This window comes from Heterocephalus glaber, unplaced genomic scaffold, assembly GCF_053883595.1.
Source record: "Heterocephalus glaber isolate CG9 unplaced genomic scaffold, H.glaber_assembly_v1.0 deba00000809, whole genome shotgun sequence".
In the NCBI taxonomy this organism is placed as follows: domain Eukaryota; kingdom Metazoa; phylum Chordata; class Mammalia; order Rodentia; family Bathyergidae; genus Heterocephalus; species Heterocephalus glaber.
The window spans coordinates 12063252-12078215 of NW_028258163.1; the positions used below are offsets into that span (position 1 = coordinate 12063252).

The window sequence follows — 14964 nt, forward strand, 5'->3', positions numbered from 1 at the left end:
CCATATCTACATATCGCTATGTCTTCTGGGAAGTGACCATGACCATAAGATATGCTGAGCTGTGGGAACCTTATAATTTCTGCTTCAACAACTTTCTCTTATGGGGCGGAGGGAAGCTCATCAGTGGGGCTACGTGCTGAGTGCATCCAGTCACTCTTCCACCGCCCTTGGGAAGGTCTGAGACTGGGGCCAATAGCGGCCCTAACAGGGCCCTCCCTGACCTCCGGGGAGGTGAGTTCCCAGAGAGCGGGGCTCCGCGCGAGGGCAGACTGGGCAGGAGATGCCGGGAACCCGCCCTCGGGCAGGACCCGGCGGATGCCTCCTTAGCCGGAGCTTGGAACAGACTCACGGCCGGCCAAGTGAGTTCAATGGCTGAGGTGAGGCACCGCGCCCGCCGGGCCTCATAACCCAATTCAGACTACTCTCCCCCGCCTCCTTTTAGACGAAAACGATGTGGGACGTGGTAATGAGATGGTGGTTCTCTTCGGAGCAAGAAGAGGGCAAGAAAAATAGTGTACGAGAATCCTAATAGATCTTTTGCACATGGGAAGGGGAGCGAGAGATGAAGCAGGGGACGTGGACGAGAAGTAAAAAGAATTTTTAAGACATGTTATATAGCTGCGATCCCAGGGCTCTGCGCCTTCCCCGCCCAGGCGCGGGATGCCCAGGCCGCTGCAAGGGGCGAGGAAAAGTCGAGGTTGAATCCCCGCTGCGCCGGGGTCGCTGTCCCTGAAGAGATGAGTGGTGGCTTGGCTTCAATTAAGAGCACAGTGCATGTGTCCAACTTGCCCTTCTCTCTGACAAACAACGACTTATATTGGATATTTCCAATATAAAATATTTAAAAATATTTTTAAACTCTTGTTGAGCTTGTATAAATATTACCATGGTTTTATCTAATGACCCATGACAGTGGTTAGCCACCAAGGTATCTGAAAACAGCCAGAAGAGGTCAGCAATTGGAGCCTCTTTTTTAAATCTAGCTTTATTACTATGGTCTTGATTTTACGTATCTTTTAGTTATACTTTTCTGTTGTGGCGGTGTTTTTTTTTTTTTTTTTTTTTTTGGTACTAGGGATAGAACTTGCCAGGCAGGTGCAATGCCACTGAGCTAAATCCCAAGCCCTAGTTATACTTTTCTACTGAGTGTTCAAGACCAAGTTACAGTGGGAGTGTTATACTTAATCACAAGAGATTATAGAGAATCATCACAATCTGAACCAAATTTTGAGTCTTTATTGTCAGCCGTGTTCCAGAGCAAGCTCACGCTCCGAAAACTCTCTACCAGGAAAAGCAGCTTGCAGGTTTTAAGCAGCTCTTTCAGTTGGGGAGGGCTCAGGGAGAAGGGGAGCACAGGCAGAATTTTACAGAAGAACTTTGCTAAGTTAGTGGGGGTGGGTGCCAGGGGAAATTCCACACAGTTTAGTTGAAACAAAATGCACACAGGTGTGGAGTATCCTGTTTACAAGGTTGTAAAGATAACATATAGTTGCAGACTTCCCTACCAAATGGAAAGGTGCAAAGATAACATAGTTGCAGCCTTCAGGAAGCAGCAGTGTGCCATGCATTAACTGAGGGGACTCCCAAGGGGGGAAGGGGGAGGCGACCACCTGGAATGGCTTGACTTTATACAAATGGAATCAGGTTGGCTATCACAAGAGCTATATTAAATAAAATTAACCTCTTGTTATCTATCAAGGTCAATTAAGTCTTCTCAGGCATTATCTTGGAACCATGCATAGAGCCTCTCAGCTCCTGTCAGTGTCAGCTGTCAGGATGTGTTATGGCCTTCCTTGACCAGGTTGCTTTCTGTGAAAGCATGGGAGATTGTCTGCAACAGGTGACATTCCTTTGGCACACTGCATTGTTCTTATTGTTTTGGTGTCCTGCTCAAGAGGTTGGGTGACTTACCAAAATTGTAGGAGCTCATAGAAAAGGTTCTCTTATGTCCTGGTTTTTTGTTGTCGTTGACCTTGAAGGGTCAGAGCCAAAATATTGGCTGTCTTCTTAGCCCAGTTACCTTTCTAGTTCTGGTTTCTAAACTTTACTTGTTGAACACCCAGAAGAGATCAATAACAGCATTACAATGGGAGTAGTGAATTAACTATTATAATTTTACCTGGTTATCAAGCATTTTGGAATATAAAATATAGAGGACTGTTATTTTTATCAATCATAGTTGTTCTAGTAGTTTATATAGAATGTTAACCCAAAAAAGCTTTAAATCAAGAACCACACATAATATTTTAGCATGAAAATCATGATGATATTATCTTTATAACAATTAAATGTGCATTTTAGTGTAAAATAGCCATTGTTAGATGCACTCACTCCCTTCCAAAAACCCAAAACCATGTTACCTAAGTTGTTCTTTTCATAGGGTGTCATCTAAGGAAAATATATCAGTATATAAATGTACCTCTTATCATAAGTAGCTGGGGCATAAGAGAAAGGCAAATACCCAAATCAAAAGGTGGTTATTACCATAAAAATTATGTTGGAAGACCTGTACAGTCAGAAGGCATGAATACATTTTGTATATCAGGAAAGTAGTAATAATAAGTATCACAATTATATGAAATCTTATGCCCTTTAAGGTAGCTTGGTACCAAAGGTATCTTTTTAATAAAATCTTGTTGTTTTTCCCACAAAAAATTTAATCTTTTGTTTGTTTGTTTGTTTTTGTGGTACCAGGGATCGAACTTAGGACCTTGTACTTGCCAGGCAGGCATAGAGCCACTGAGCCAAATCTCTGGCCCAAAATTTAATCTTTTGAAGATGACTAATGTAAACATATCACAATAATATATTTAGAACTTAACCCTTTGATAATAACCCATGTAAACATTTTATAATAATATATTTAAGCAATGTTTATTGAGGTATGTCACATAAGGCTGTGAAAATTAGTGGTGGCTCCCAACAGTGACCAAAAACCAGAATAATTGTTTTTCTGTGCAGCTGCTCCTTTATTCACCAAGAGGGTCCCATTTAGTAGTCTCCCAAAACCTAAGGATCTCCATTTAATTACTGTGACAATTATTTTTTAATAACCTGTACAAACCAGATTGTAATACTTAATATATTATTTGTAAGCAATAAAAAATGTTTGAGTTATTGTATGTAGACAACAGTACACATTACATTTGTAAAATTAATCTTGAAATTTTGATCAGCTAGCAACATGGGGGGGGAAACGCTTGCCTTTAACTTTAATAGCATTTGTCTATAAGTCAAATTAAATATAGGGAAATATCTTTCTAAAAATATATTTTTTTTAAAAGAAAAAAATTGTTGAGCTTAAAGCAGCTGTACAATTGTACAGACAGGCAACACATAAGACAATTAATTTATAAAACTAGAGTGCACTCAAATATATTTGGCCAAATGGAATGATAATAGTGCATTATAATAATTATACATGAGACTATCCAAAAACTTTTTGTAGGTCAGTTAACAGAGATCTCATGTAATTAAAATCAGAAGGAATAAAAAACCCATCCAAGTAACTGGTCTAAGCAAGGGAGGATTTGGTATGCAAGCCCAATAATTTATCCCTGACAATAGGGATATACGTACTGTGCATGCTATGATAGCCATCATAGCAACAAACATAGTGTCAGCATGTCTCTCCCTGACATTCTGCCAGTGCCTTGGCCTTATAGATTGTTCTATCCAGACTCTTGTTCGTAATTGGTTTGGCCTCTATTATTGGTGGGAGTGGAGTTGATGCTAGTTGATCATTGAGACTCATCTGTACAAAAGTTTTCTTGGTGATGATTGGTAGGGTAGTTATACGATGCCACGATGGGGATTTCCATTTTCAATGGCCACACATTCCTGGATGGCAGCCACACTGGTGATCCATCTTCTCGTAACATGCAAGAATACTCTCATCCCCAGGTTATAAACGGTGAGGGGCCTTCCCATTTACCTGTCTGTGTATCTTTCCACAAGATCTGAGCACGTGGAAATTTAGAGTCAGACTCAGACTGCCAGTGCAGTTCAGCCATAGTGCAGTTCAGCCATAGTGCAGTTGTCTTCTGTCTGTGGATTTAAAAAATTTAAAGTAAAGATAGCAAAGTCTAGATGAGCCTGTGGAGGAAGCTGTATTTTCCCTTGTTTATTTAGTTGATTTTTGAGTGTTAGATTTCTATTGGATCTTTTTTTCTTTCTTGACATATTGTGGTTTGTATAGAGTCATTCTTCATGAATACAGATTTGTTTAAAATCTTTTATCTCCTTTTGGATACAGATTCAGTCTTGTGTTTGCAAACTCATGCTGGTGCACAGATCAGGGGCTCAAAACTTCACTGTGTGAGTGTTATGTAATCCCAAATCTTCCAGTGTAAATTAAAAAAGCTCCGTGTGTGATGGGAGTCAGCAGACAGCTTCGGCTTGGTAGTCTCAACCTCTGTGAGTGTCAGAGCCTTAACCCCGGGTCCTCTGCACCTGCCACCTCTGGTACCCACGAGACCTGGGCCAGGCTAGCATGGTGAGAACACCTCAAAGAATGATTTCTAAGAACAATGGAGATTAAGAGTAGCAAGTATTTATTGAAAGATAGTTTCTGTCTAAAAGAGACAGAAAGGAGACCAGAAAGTGGGTTGCTCCTTCTGATTTTTTTAAAGAGATGTCTCACTCTGTAGTTTAGGCTGGGCTTGAACTCACTGTATAGCTCAGGTTGGCCTCAAACTCACAGCAATCCTCCTGCCTCAGCTTCTCAAGTGCTAGGACTACAGGTGTGCACCACACATGGCTTCTTACTGTTTAATAAACATTTTTATGCCTATTTTGAAAAGTCTATTATTCTCTGCTTCTTAATTAGTATTTACAGCTGCCACAGCCTTAATCTGTCACTCTCCTGGCCCTACCACAGGGGAGTATTGTGAATGTCTCACTTCAGTTAGGGAATATCCTGTTTCTCATGTATATTTGTTAGCAACACTGGTCAAAAACACTGATGTAACATTCTTTGTTAATGGATCACACCAAAAAAACTGAAACTCAAAGCTAGGTATGGTGACTACTCCCAGCACAGAGGAAGGGGCTTCCAGGCTGCCATACCACCACTCCCAGCACAGAGGAGATGAGCCACATGGGTGCCAACAGCACATCCCCCGACCCCCCCCATCAAAAATGAGAAGACACATAAACAAGTCTCAAAACTAGACTTCCAGATCACATAGAGCAACTGCAAAGGGAAATGAGATGAAACAATCTGATAATCACCTGGACTCCCTGAACTGGCAACAAAAGAGGATCTGGAAAAAATGAAGTCAGAAATAAATTCTCAGATAGCAGAGATTGTACTTATGGTGCAAGACATGATTAATAAATCTAGAGAGGAGCTGAGGAACATGATGGAATCCCAACATAGGAAACCAATGGAATCCATAAAACAGATGCAAACAGATTTCCAGGAGATTAAAAACTCCATCAAAAGTCTGTGCAGCAGAATGAACCAATGTGAGGATAGAATTTCAGATATAGAACATAAGATTGCAATTAGTGACCAGGAAAAGAAAAATTGCTTTAAAATTGTAAGGAACCACGAGAAATCAATCCAGCAGCTGCTAGACAATGCAAAGAAGAATAACATAAGACTGATTGTAGTCAACGAAGAAAGAGTAGAGAGTGCAGATGACATAAAAAATTCTTCACAGACGTGATGGCAGAAAACTTCCCAAGCAAGGGAAAAGAACTTGACATACAGATAAGTGAGGCATATAGGACTGCAACTAGCCTTGATTAAAAAAATCTACACATAGACATATAATTGTTAAGATTCCAGAAACACAACAGAAGAGCAAAGTTCTACAAGCAGTTAGAGAAAAGAACCAAATACATACAAAGGAAAGCCCATCAGAATCACAGCAGACTTCTCAACACAAACCCTCAAAGCAAGAAGAGCTTATAGTGAAGCATTGCAAGCCTTAAAGGAAAACAGCATCCAAACCAGATTGATGTACCCTCCTGAACTATCTTTCAAAATTTATTGAGAAATAAGATACTTTCATGACAAAGACCACCTTAGGAACTTCATGAATACCAAGCCAGCACTCCAAAAAATTTTAGACAATATCCTAGGAAAAGAGAATGAGGATCACGAGCCCAGAAAGCACAGCAGAATGAATCCATCGGGCATGATAAGAAATTAAATGCAAAGGGGAACAATTCAATGAAAAGAAAAAGTCATGGCAATGATAAGTTAATATGTATGAGTTATAACCATCAATGTTAATGGTCTCAATTTACCAATCAAAAGAAATAGACTGGCAGAATGGATCAAGAAGCAATATACAACACTATGTTGCATACAAGAAACACACTTAATTCAAAAAGAAACTCATAGACTGAAAGGTAAAGGATGGAAAACAATGCTCCATGTGACAGGAACTGAAAAAAAAGAGGGAGTAGCTATCCTCTTTGCAGATCAAGCGGATTTCAAAGCAACACTGATTGACAGAGACAAAGGACACTACATCCTTGTAAAGGGAACAATCCAACAGGAAGAGATGACCATCATAAATATCTATGCACCAAACACTAGTTCGCCCAACTATATAAAACAAATACTAATGGACATGAAAAGTCATATATGCCCCATCCGGCGCTCTGCTCCGCGCGACTAGCCAGCACAAGCGGGTGAGCCAAGCAGCGTGAAGCTCCCCGGCTCCATCCCGGGCCTTGCCCATGCCACAGTGAGGTCCTAGGAGCAGCTTGGAGCCCCACCCCCATCTGGCACTCTACTTAGCTGCACAGATGTCTCCAAGGACCAGTCCCACTCACCCCCCACCCCTGCCTCTGGCCTTCCCACTCTTCTGCTACCTGGTTCCACACTACAGAGGTACAGGGGATTATAAAGGCCTTTGTCCTGAGCACCACAAAATAGAGCAGAAGTTAGTAACAGAAAGAGGGTTTCTCAGGCTCCTTGATGAAAACTGATGCTCAGTGGAAAAGTAAAGAGAATCTCTACAATAAAGGCACACCAGACCACCGTACTTGGTAAGTTGGAGGGATCATCACCTGGGACCATTACCTCCCATCAAAACCTGCACTATCTTCAGGGGAAGGGCAACTAGAACTTGCAGTAGAACTTTGCAGAGTTCAACCCTGAAGGAGGACAGGGAACTCAACTTGGAACTAGCAGCCAGAAATCTGCCTGAATCTCACAGGTCTGCTGCTGGCTTGCTGAGACTCATTGACTCGTATATGTACATGGCTCCTTATGTTGCCTATTGTGACAGCAGAGACATACCCTGAAGGAGGCCCACCATTTTTATTTTTTGCTATTTGCAAAAAAGAAAAATTTTTTTTCTCTTATTTTTAATTCTTAATTTTTACTTTTTTCTACTCTTTTCAAATTTTTACTTTTCTTTTTTTATCTTTTCTTTCTCTCTCTCTCTCACTCCTTCTCTCACTGTCTCACATTGCTCTTCATCTCCCCATTTGTTGCTTTCTGCACTGAATTTGGATTTCTTCTTTATTTTTCTTTTCTTCTCGTTTTCCTCCTCTTGATTATCATTAGTTTTAAAGGAAAGTAAATACGGTATCTAGCCTCCCTGTTGCTGTTAGGTGATTCTGTTCACATCTTTGTTCTTTCTTTCTTTTTTTTTTTAAAGTCAAGAACTTATTTTATTTATTTTAAAATAAACATTGAGGATTCCCCATTACCCACCACCCTACAAAACTTTTGAATATGGAATGTTCAACAGCCTATCCATTTTAGTAGGTTACAAAACCAGCAAAAACTCCAGTTGTCTAATGATGAATAATTTTGATTTTTTTTTTAAGTAGCTGAGTACCTACTGGACAATTTCCTTAGCTAAAGGCTAAAAGTAAAATTTTAATTTCTGCACAGAAAATACCATTAACTTAGTAGCCTTTGCTTAATAGATGGGATTAATTCTCCATAAAGTCAAAGTGGAATGGGACAACAAGAAGCATTAAGTTCACAGGCACACAGAACTAGTGCTCAAACTGCTAGCACAAATTCCAACATAGCACTGGCTAAGTCACTACTAAACTGTCCATCTCCAAACTTGAGACTCTCCCTATGCATCTACGGGAAGAAATCACCGCTTTGAACATAAATGCCTCCATGAAAAAGCAGAATTCAATTAGGGTTGAATTAGGCAAATGATAACTGCAAATACTATGGAAACAGCTGCTGGAGACAACCATGAAATTTGTGATACTAACAACGCACAGGGGTGAAATCACATAAGCTGCTAGCTGCTGAACATGTGTTTCAAGATACAACTTTTATACACATTTTATTTGTTTTGCTAATACCATCAGAACTGAAGCTACTGACTCATTTCCCTAAAGCAGGGAAATCAATCTAAAACAGATACTGGTACTTCTCAAAAGATAGCAATTTAAAAGGGTGGTAGCAGCAGGCATTTGATATCTTTTTAAAGAACTTAAGCTGCAGGAAAAACATATGACCAAGAGTGTTATGATTATCCATTAGAGACTTTCATCAATATCTGTACCAATTTAGGTGACAATACAACAAAATCCAAGGATTAGTGATGATAATGTACATGTCATAAGGAATGATATTTGGTACCAATCCTTATAAAAGTCATTGTCTCAAACTGTTAAGAAGTGTCCAAAAGGTATCTAAGTACTTCACATTAAGTACAGAAGTGGCCCATCCAGATTATTTCCCATTATGTTGCATATTTTTCAAAAAGTGCCAATCAAAGCCTAATTTGCATTTTGGCTTTGTCTTACACAGTTATCAGCTGTTAAAAAGCAATTTACATGTGTTTTTAATGACAGTCATTTGGCCAGATGAACAGTGCTTGTGTCAAAGCTGATAGCCAGCCTTCTGTGTGTGACTAAGGACTCATGCATAATTTGGTATGCCTCTGAACGTTTAGTGCTCCAATTTAACCGGAAAAGCTGTGAAATGCAGTTGTTTTGTAAACCACACTCCACTCCTTCCATCTTCCTCTCAAGGAAAATATGTTTTGTCAAATATTGAAAAACTCTAGGGCTGACTTGTAGATTTTATCCAATGTCCAAGAGTCAGACTTGCTTTTGTTCAAGCCACTTCAAATAACTATGGAGATATTATCACCCCATAAAAGTATATTATATTTTACTCCTAAGCAAGGGTGAGGAATCTGAATATCATGTGCAAGCCTCAAGATGACGCTTAGGACAGTATATGCAGAGTAAAAATAGTTTCCTTCCATATCCAGGTAATATAAAGCTGACAATTGTAGTCCTGTGTTTATGGGATGAAAACAGTCGCTTTACAATAAATTTCCTGAAAGGGAGAACAAATAGATAATAACTCTTCTGGTAGCATATTATAGTACACTGGCCAGTGTGTTTTTGGCAATTAAACATACTCCTGTGAATCAGATTAATTCACTTGCTGAGTGTTCATTTGCGGCATTCCTCTGTTGGGTCTTGGGGGCCCTCCACGACTTTGTGGGGCTCCACGTGGTCCACTCTGCCCAGAGCCTCGCTTGAAATTCTGCTGATATCCATCCCGCTGATAGCCAGAGTAGTCCCGGGGAGCACTGAACTGAGACTGTGTATAACCACTGTTTGGAGTGTTAGAGAATGAAGGGCGGTAGCCATCATATCCTCCGAATCCATTGGCAGGGCCCATTATCCATTCATCAAGCCGCTAGCACCACGAGAACCTCCATGGGATACACCACGACTATTATAATAAGGCTGACTGCTATGTGGAAATCCAATGTTCTGCCGAGGAGGCTGCTGGTGGTTACCACTCACTTGATGGGGCTGGTCCTGGGAACGATGGTAAGTGCCAACCACTGTTTGGAGCTGTTCTTGCTGGAGCTCTGTCTGCTCCATTTGGTGAGGCTGACTGGGAAAGCTCTGGTTATAACTGGACTGGTACTGGTTTTGCTGTTTTAAAGTTTCTGGTTCATTAACAGGAGGAACTGGGGCATTCATATTGAATACCCTTTGCATGGATTGGAATGGAGCAGCGTTTACATTGATTCCACTGCTATGTAAAGGTTTGCTTGTCCCAGCCTGGAAAACCTGAGGCTGAGAAGCAGTGGGAAGGGATGAGGATGCTGTAGTCTGGTCTGTATTTAGAGAGATTGTTGCCTGAATCTGATCAATTGGTTCCTTTTGTGGCCACTGCTCTGTGGCATGTGAAGGCTGGTACAGTGGTTGAGATGCTATGTATCCCTCACTCGTGGACGAAACCAAAGGAACCTGTGTAGCTTCTGGTTGTACAGAAACTTGATTAGGCTGAGCAAGTCTAGATTCAGAATGAACAGGTGGGCAAATCAGCTGGGGGATGTCTATGTTTTGTGTTGGATTCATAGGTTGTGCAGATACAATGGCAGGATCAAGAGTCTGGTTTTCAAAATCCAGCACTGAATCCTGTATGAAATTATAGGGCCCCTGGATTTGTGCCATAAGATCTTGTACTCACTGTCTTCTCACAAGGGGGTCTGCCTGAGCCACCGGAGTCAACGAGTGGGGCTCTGGTACTGAAGGAGATGCAGCCTGAGGTTGCTGCTGGAGTGAATTTACCACCTCAATGGTTTCCACTGTCCACTTATCTACCTGCTCCTTCTCACCACTGCTCAACTGGGTTTCTGCCATAAATTGTCTATTTACATACTCTGTTGATTCGACTTCACTTTGCTCAGTGTATTCTTCTGCTGGTTCAGGTTCAGCTTCAGCAACCTGGTCTTCCACTGTAGGCACTGAGGCTCCGTCCTCTTCCTTACACAGACCATTCTTGTGGTTATGGGTGCTGTCAAAGTAGTTTGAAATACACGCTCAACGATTTCCTTTAGAGCCTTATAAGTTGTCCCGCACACAGATTTTTCCTTCCCCTCCAGCAAGTCCCACAGGTGAATGGAGGTTCATACTGCTGGTTCAACCTTAGGCTCATGTCCTGCTCGGGATCCACTAACTTGTAAAATTCGTCCAGCAGTGACAACTCCTCCTCCGACAGGATCGGTACTCCGGTCAAGCCTTGTTTCAAGTCAGTTAGCACTTCATCATCTCCTAATTTGTCCAAAACATACTGTAGCTCAAGCACAGTTTTTAAACGTTTCTGTTCAGCTTCTTCTCTCATAAGCTGTTCCTGGCGTGCTGTCTTCTTTATTGTTTTCTGAATATCTTGACTTAATGCCATAAAACTCCTCTGTAATTCTTTTGCAAATTCCAAATTATTTGTGACTTCCTGGCACTTAGATACAGCATCCAGCTGATCTTGATTAAGCCTCTCTCCTTCGTTCATTCGTTCCTTTTTCTTCTCCAGGTTTCGAAGTTTCTTGTCGATTACCTCGAGGATCTGCTTTATGGCCTCGGTCTGGACCGTGCCAGTGCCGGATACTGGGTGCTGAGTAGCAGGCGCAGCTGCCCGGCCCCGCCGCTGCCTCATTCCCGGAGGAACCCGATGGGGGTGGCGGTCCGGACGACTTGCTGCCGCTTCCGCTTCCGCTTCCGCTTCCGCTGTGGCTGGTGGCCCAGGGCATCTTTGAGACTGAGAGGAGAGAGAAGAAAAAGCGGGAGGAAGGACAAGAGCAGCAAGTCAGGAGACGGACGGGCCGAGAAGCGGGACCACATCTTTGTTCTTTCATTCTGCCCTTTCCTCTTGCCTTTAATAATTTCTTAGAGTTTGTGTGATCTTCCTGTGTCTTCTGGCCTCACCGCTAATCTTTCCTGATTTTTCTACCTGTCCCTCCCTCCCCAAATCCTTCTAACTCCCCACCCCAAAGGAGAAAAATGCTATATTGAAGAGTTTATTCAGTATAAACATATGTTGGGTTGGTCCTCAGTTTTAATTTAATTCACATAGTTAAATGTGATAGATTAATAACTACCACAAATGGTCATTTTCTAAGCTGCGCCTGATGCTATGGTATTGCTGATTGTGTTTGGGCTAACATGTTGCGATTGGTCTAATCAGTTTTCCTTCCTGATATAAGGAAAATAAAATAGCCTCAGAGTCATTAGAGTCTCAAAACCTAAACACAAGCTATATCTGGAAGACACCTCTGAAAAGCAATCATTCTATAAGGGTTTTAAACACAAGCAACAAAGATACCTACATTAAGCAATTTTGAAATATCAACCCAGGAATTAAACCAAGGACATTACCAAAAACAAAAATGAGAAGACATTTAAGCAAATCACAAATGCAGGCTTCCATGCCACAAAAGGGAAATTCTGGGGGAAATGAGGTGAAAAAGTCTGGTAATCAACCATTTGGACACTGTGAACTGACAGCACAGGAAGTAACAAAGCAGATGCATGAGGCTCTAGAAAAATTCAAAGCAGAAATAATCTCCCAGATACATGCAGAGTGAAAGACATGATTAGAGGCTCTAGAGCAGAAACAGATAAGAAAATAGATGAGATCAGAAACGTGCTGGAAGCCATGAATGCCCAGCAAAGAAAGAAATGGAAACCATGATTGCCCAACATAAGAAAGAAATGGAATCCATGAAACAGACTCAAACAGATATTCAAGAGATTAAAAACTCCATTGAAAGCATGCAGAGCAGACTAAGAAAATCTGAAGACAGAATATCATAGGAGATGGGATTGCAGTTAAGGACCATGAAAACAGAGATTTTTTAAAGATAGTAAGGGACCATGAGAAATCAGTCCATCAGCTGCTAGATGATGCAAAGAAGAATAACATAAGACTGAGAGGAGTCCATGAAAAAACAGGAGAAAGTACAATTGACAAAAAAAACCTGTTCATAGAAGTAATAGTAGAAAACTTCCCAGACAGAGGTAGAGAATTGGACATACAGATAAGTGAGGCATTATAGAACTCCAACCAGCCCTGATCAAAAAAAATCTATACTGAGACATATAATAGTCAAGATCCCAGAAACCCAACAGAAGAACAAAATTCTACAGGCAGTGGGAGAAAAGAAAAAAATCACATACAAAGGAAAGCTCATCAGAATCATGGCAGATTTCTCAATACAAACCCTCAAATCAAGGAGAGCCTGAAGTGAAGTATTTCAAGCCCTAAAAGAAAACAACTTCCAATCTAGACTATTGTATCTGGCAAAATTATCTTTCAAAATCGATGGGGAAATTAGATACTTTCATGACAAAGAACACCTGAGAAATTTCATGAACACAAAACCAGCACTCCAAACAATTTTGAGCAATATCTTAGAAAAAGACAATGAAGGTCACAACTCCATGAGGCCCAACAGAGAGAAGACACCATGCAAGGTAAGACACTAAAGGGAAAGGGGGGAAAATAAGAAATAAAAGAGCCCACAACAGTAAAACATCGTAACAAGGATGAGTCAATATCTATCAATTATAACTGTCAATGGCCTCAATTCACCAATCAAAAGAAATAGACTGACAGAATGGATTAAGAAGCAAAACCCAGCTATATACTGTCTACAAGAAACACACCTAACTCAAAAGGAAATTCACAGACTGAAAGTAAAAGGATGGAAAACAGTTCTCCACAGGACAGAAACCCAGAAAAAAAGCAGGTGTAGCAATCTTATTTGCAGACAAAGTAGATTTTAAACCAAAACTAATTAAGAGAGACAAAGATGGTCACTACATCCTTGTGAAGGGAACAGTCCAAGAGGAAAGCGATGACAATCCTAAATATATATGCACCAAATATGAATATCCCCAACAATACAAAACTAATATTAATGGACATGAAAAACCAAATAAGCACTAATACAATTGTAGTGGGGGACTTCAATACCCCTCTATCACAAATAGACAGATCATCTAGACAAAAAATTAACAATGAAATTCTAGAACTGAATCAAGCTATTGAAAAAATGGACTTAATAGATGTTTACAGAGTATTTCACCCCACAAAATCAGAATACACATTCTTTTCAGCTGCACACAGGTCATTCTCCAAAATAGATCACATGCTAGCTCATAGGACATATCTAAGTAAATGTAAAAGAATTCAAGTCATCCCCTGTATATTATCAAACAATAGTGCAATAAAATTGGAGGTCAATAACATAAGAAACTGGAAAACTCACACAAACACATGGAAATTGAATTACACCCTCCTGAACAACCAATGGGTGACAGAGGAAATTAAAGAAGAAATTAGACAGTTTCTACAAGTAAATGATAATGCCAGCACAACATACAGGAATCTATGGGACACAATGAAAGCAGTTCTATGTGGGAAATTCATAGCAGTGAATGCCCATATTAGGACAACAGAGAGTATTTGGTTAAATAACCTAATACCGGAACATCAAGCTCCTAGAAAAAGAAGAGCATAACAAACCCAAAGCTTGTCCAAGAAAGGAAATTATAAATATCAGAGCAGAAATCAATGCAATAGAGACTAAGAGAATGATACAAAAAATCAATGAATCAAAGAGGTGGTTTTCTGAAAGAATAAATAAAATCAATAAACCTTTAGCCAACCTTATCAAAAAAGGAAAGAAAAGGCTCAAATTCATGCAATTAAGAATGAAAAAGGCAAAGTCACAACAGATCCAGCAGAAATCCAGAGGATCATCAATACCTACCTTGAGAACCTGTACTCTAATAAAATGGAAAACACAGAAGAAATGGACAGATTCCTAGATACATAGGAATTGCCAAAGTTAAATGAAGAAGATAGAGAAATTCTAAACACCCCAATAACAATGAGTGAAATTGAAAATGTAATCAAAAATTTACCAAGAAAGAAAAGCCCAGGTCCTGATGGCTTCACTGCTGAATTCTACAAGACATTTTAAGAACTATCACCATTAATCTTTTTTTTATTAAATTCTTTTATTGGTACATTGTAGGTATACAACACAATTACATTTCTCAGTGGGAATTGTACCTTTACATAATGCATCTTGGTTCTTATTTTTTCCCTATTCCTAGCCCTCCCTTCACGCCCTCCACCCTTCCCTATTTACAAAGACTTTATTTCCATTTTTTCCATTTCTCATCATTTTTCCTTTCCCTTCTTTCTTT

At 40.3% G+C, this 14964-nt stretch overlaps 1 non-coding gene and 1 pseudogene across 1 annotated transcript; one reads left to right on the forward strand and one right to left on the reverse strand.

Annotated features, from left to right (window-relative positions):
- The first annotated feature begins 104 nt into the window (after window positions 1-104).
- On the forward strand, window positions 105-433 carry LOC147829032 (Nuclear RNase P). Its single transcript, XR_015449823.1, has one exon.
- Window positions 434-9316: 8883 nt separating this feature from the next.
- LOC101705130 (caprin-1 pseudogene) lies at window positions 9317-11498 on the reverse strand (annotated as a pseudogene).
- Window positions 11499-14964: the final 3466 nt, after the last annotated feature.